General features: G+C 37.5%; 1 pseudogene; it reads left to right on the plus strand.

Annotated features, from left to right (window-relative positions):
• Positions 1 to 4,505: 4,505 nt before the first annotated feature.
• LOC142855364 (small ribosomal subunit protein mS33 pseudogene) lies at positions 4,506 to 4,899 on the plus strand (annotated as a pseudogene).
• The last annotated feature ends 573 nt before the right edge of the window (positions 4,900 to 5,472 follow it).

The following is a 5,472-nucleotide window of genomic DNA, read 5'->3' on the forward strand; positions in this document are numbered from 1 at the left end:
CTTTAAGCATCTAATCGATTGCCATGTCATCCAGACACAGAGAAGATCATTTTATAACCACCCACTGGGAAATGCTTCCTGGCTGAAGACCAATCCATGCTAACATCAACTTGGTAAATTTACGAAGCATTTTGTTCTTCTTTGATAATTAGGTGTTTACCTAAGTAAATTGTGTGTAGGATGTTTCAGATGTCAAGGTGGGTCCTTTCTGTAGCTTGAAAAATTGAGGGAAACAGACATGCCAGTATTTCACTGTAGTTGAATTCATTTACATTTTAATGTAGATGAATTTTAATTGTGATCCAATGTACTTCATATGGATGATGTTGTAGGGAACAGATATTTGAATGATAGAATCCCTTTTGAAGAGGTCATCCATCAAACCCTTCTGAGAATGGCGAAAAAGAATAAGAGAGACAAAGAACAAATTCAATGGACACAGGCACCAAGATGTATCTCATCCATTTCTTGGCTAGTATAGAGCCAAGCCTGCAGAAGACATTAACTAAGATGCTCAGGGCTGATGCTAAGGCTATGACTCTGAGTTTTCCAGTTTATAATTCTGTAAAGCTATGGGGATATAGAAGGGAGTCTTAGGTGACTTAAGGACAATAATGCCCTTCTTTTGCATAATGAACCTTTTCTTAATGAGTTATGGATTGAAGCTGGGGTGGGGCTAAATGCCCAAGAGTTAATGTGACAATTCAAACCAGTGGGTGACACCAAACAATGCATAATCCTGTACAGGATTAGTTTGAAGGTTCTCTTATTGTTGTAGAAGGACACTTTGAAATTGAGCAGACATCATGCAGAATCCTCTAAGTGATTCCAGAACTTTTTAAAAGGCAAATCTCCTAAAAAAAAATCTGATTAATATTCTTCATTGTAAGTTACATAATCCATATTCAATCTGTTAATGAGCTCCTGATTGTCACAGCATTTCTTGTGTAAACTTGAAGGTGAATAAAAAACAAAAGTAATGAAAACTATAGTTAATATCCAAATGCTACAGAAAGGTCATTCAGGACATAATCAATATTTGATACATGTATGTATTTTTGCTGTGTATCTCATGTGAACATAATACATATTTTCTAAATATTGATTATTGATATTGTGCCTAGCTTGCAGTAAGGTTCAAGGATATGAATTTATTATAGGTGTGTATTGCTTCTCCCATGATATCAGCATGCCTTTTCAAGTGGTATGACTATTACAGCTACCAGAATGACTCTCAGAAAGAAGGGGCATTGGTTATATAAGTAGAGTTAAAAAGTAATATAGTCAGATTTTAGCCCATACTTTTACCACATTTATCTATGTTTAAACGATAGAGTTCAGTTTTCAAACATGGTTGAATATTATTAACAAAAACATATAAAGACTCCCCCTATGAACCCTCCTCTGTAACAGGACCATTACTTAAACATTGAACATCTTAGGTTGTGATATTAGGCTTCCTTTATTAATGCACATAGTTTTAATCTATTTTATTTTATATATATAATTGCTAGCATAGAATCTCTACATACTAGCAAATATTGCTTTACCCGATAAATTATTAATTGCATTTTTAGGACTTATCTGTCATCCTTGGAAAGAGACATTGTTTTTAGCAATAGCTACAGCCAAATCACAAACCTGGTTTGCAACGTTCATTCCCCAGCATAGAAATGAGCAAACATCAAGTTCTGCCAAATATTTACTAGGGACTTTGTTTACAGTGAGTCATTTTGGAAAAATAGACATAGTCAAAATTCATATGCTCCACAAGAGCCATTCTGAGACAGTTTTCTTGACTTGAAAATGCTCAGACCCTTGTTATCCTGCTTCTGCCCGTGAGGAAGAACATAGGAGCAACTTTAGAGAAAAACAAATGTGCTTCCAGGAGCACAGTGTGGGGCTAGTACAGCAGCATTGCTATCCAGGAAGCGAGGCAGGCCTTTCCATTTGCATATTGAATGTCAGGTTTGCCATCTGGCCTTTTTTTCCCCCTCTGTTCAGATACACAAACATCTAAGGTTCCTCTAGGATGTTGCCTTGATCTTTCCTTGATTGTTATGATCATGATTCCAAATATATTCTAATATGTCTGTTTTTGGAATTCGACCACCTGAAATGATTTAATAAATGACCCCAGAGCATCTTGGGGATAGCCACCTTGCATGTTACATCAGGGTGTGCTCACTTATGGTTCTAGAATATGCTGTGAGAACACACACACACACACACACACACACACACACACACACACACACAAGTGTGTTTATAATGCTACGTATTCATATGTTTTCCTTCCAGGCCTATCTGTTCATGAATTGGGAGGCTTCAGGAGACTTTTCTAAAATATAGAAGATAGGCATCTTGAAGCAAGCTTCTTTAGTGACTTTCATACCTCCGAGCATTTGAGCTCACATCTACTGGCTTTCTTTTATGGCGTAGTAGCAGAGTGTTTTGTTTTGTTTTTCTTTTATTGGAACTTTCATACAAAACTTAGCGGTGTAGAATATGAATCTAAACATTTATATACTTTTGTTCTGAGATAATTGATCCATATATTTAGATATGAGTAGAGAGAAAGAATTCGAATATGAATGAACCACTGCAGGTAAAGTAAGCACTACTTGAATCTCTTTCCTATTAGGTGCGTTTTTCAAAGTTACTCTCACACATGTGAATGAAAATAATTTTTCACTCTTGTATTTAACACAATTATCTACCATATATTTCTCCTATACTTCACTTATTAAGCAATAATGTGTGTGTGTGTGTGTGTGTGTGTGTGTGTGTGTGGTGTTTCTGATTTCTCTTTGAGAAACAGATTAGCTAGCTTAGGAGTTTTTTTTGAGGAACTGTTTGGTTAACTTAGTAGTCTTTATTGCATCTAGAAAGAATTACTTTCTCAGCAATTGGAGGCCTTAATTAATTAGAGACTAATTTGTATTATCATTTATCTATTTGTGCTATCTATTGATTGATGAAAATAGAGGAAGCATCTTACAATTTTCAATACCTAGGAAGTATAGAGCTTACCGAAGTTGTAATAAAAACAAAACAAAATGCCTTATCTCTGACTATCCTGGTAAGGAGCGCAGTGTGCCAATGGCACTGTGACAGAGTACACATTCCTCACTTCTCACATGAACATGGTATGACAAGTGTTTCAGATAGACAAGCAAGCCTGGCTTTTCTCTCCTGTATGGCAAAGAGGAGGAGTGAATTACTTGGCTGATGAATTTAGGAGGAAGAATTTAGGAGGCTCCTCCTAGTATATCAGTTTCCTTTGGATCCCCAGCTGAAAATGATACATCATGAAACTTTCATCATCTCTGTAAAAGGCTCTTTGGTATCTCTAAGTAATGTATTCTGGGGACATAATTTGCCTTTGGATAAATCCTTTAGAATTAGGATTGAGCTGTTTGCTGTGTGTGGTGTGACTATCTTAAATTCTCTTGAATGTGAAAGGCATAAGAAAAGCGACATCACCGAACCTCTGCAACTTATGCGATCCTGAAGGCATAGTATTCTTTCTTGTGTAAAACAGCCTAGGGTGCGGCAACTGAACACTGGCATAAATGGAGCTGAAAGTAATTCTTTTCCTTATGTGTAGAAAGACCTTAGAATCACTGCATGGACTATATGGGCTCACTTTAGGTAAAAATGGAAGCTCTCCAGAAATTGTGCCAAAAAAGTTTAGTTCTGTGGGAATATCCGAATGAAGGAGAACCAGAGAATGACTCATCCCCTGCTTGACCACAGATTTAATGTTGAATATTGACAGCTAAAAAAATTGAAGCCAGGTGTAGTATTTGTAACCCCTGTGCTTTGGAACCTGAAGCAGAAGAATCCGGGTTTGAGACTGTACTGGGCTACATAATAAGATCCTATATTGGGCTGGGGAGAATTGAGAGAAAGATGGAGTAGGGAGGAAGGTAGTAGGGAGAGATGGAGAAAGAGGAAATATTTGTAGAGTTTTTATGCAGTCTCTATTCCCCACCCTTTTTTAACCCTCAATTTCCAATCCTAGATTCCCTTGAATTGATTTATGACTTTGGAAGAAGTGGTTGAGAATGGAACATTAACGCCCATTCCATTTCCTGTCCCCCTCCCCTTTTTTAAATTGGTCCTTAAGGAGAATGGGGTGAATTGGTTCTGAGTAGCCCATCTGGTCTAACACTGCTTCCTGGTCTAATGCGTGAACATACCCAGTTTTACAAATGAGAGGTGATTACTTTTGTTTGATAAAAATGGATAAATGATATAAAACTCTTTTATTGGCAAATTCAAAGTTATATTTCCTTGATATGATGGTTGCCCCATAAATTTTTCTGCATTTCCATCTCTGTTTCTTCTGTGTCTATTTCATAACCAGTTTCAATCTCAGGGAAGAGAGTGAGCCATTCTTGGTATTTTTTAAACCCCTAAGCATAGTTCATATGATGATAAGGCTATAACTTGGAACATGATAATCATTTCCAATATGTGCTGTGACTCTGATATTAAGTATGATCATAAAAATAGGTCTACTTGGGGCTTTCCGGGACGTGCGCGAGCAAGGTCAGATGCAGGGAATCTTGTACCTCACGGCTTTGCTTTCAGAATATGCACTGCGTATGTCTCGTCTAAGTGCCCGGATCTTTGGCGAAGTGGCCAGGCCTACCGATTCAAAGTACATGAAAGTGGTGAATATGTTCAGGGAGCAGCCCTTGGCCAAAAAGAAAGAGACTTACGACTGGTATCCAAATCACAACATGTGTTTTGCAGTCATGGGCACACTCCTTTCCTTGGCCTATACGGAGATGAGCATCAAGATTTTAAGGAAGAGCAAAGACGTCTAAAGAAGCTCCGTGGGAAGGTGAAACCAAAGAAAGGAGAAGTGAAAAGAGCTACAAAATAGAAATAGTACCAGCTTGTCAAGAAAGAAAATTTCTTCCTTGATGACTAAGAAAGTATAGCTCGTTATCTTTTCATATATTTGAGGAACATGACCTTCCTCAGTAGACACCAACCCTGTGTTCACATCCACTTCAGTTAAACTGTCACTGGTTTTTTTGAAGATATTCTAATTCTTCAAAATTATACTTACTTTGGTTTTGTAATATGAAGTTTACCTAATTCTCTAATGGAATGAATAAACTATTCATTGTTTTGTAGTTTGTTTAAAAAAAATAGGTCTACTTCATGGTAGATGATTCTGGCCTCTTCACAACACCTTCTACTCTGATCAGTTCCTCAACTGAGTATCCACTGGCACACCGGATCTTTGAAACTAAGCATGTCTAGGTACTTTAGAAAATCATGGTGTAATATTTTATACATTTGCGATCCTCTACCAAATCTGTTTGCAGGTCCTCTGCCTGTGGGGGAAGTGAGCATCTCCTTCCATTGACCCTGTGGCTTGCTTCAGTTGACACAATATCAGTGAAAGTATGCTCTCTCTGTGAGTGCCTACACTCCAAAGGCAGCAAGGTT

This window comes from Microtus pennsylvanicus, chromosome 8 (genome assembly GCF_037038515.1).
Source record: "Microtus pennsylvanicus isolate mMicPen1 chromosome 8, mMicPen1.hap1, whole genome shotgun sequence".
In the NCBI taxonomy this organism is placed as follows: Eukaryota; Metazoa; Chordata; class Mammalia; order Rodentia; family Cricetidae; genus Microtus; species Microtus pennsylvanicus.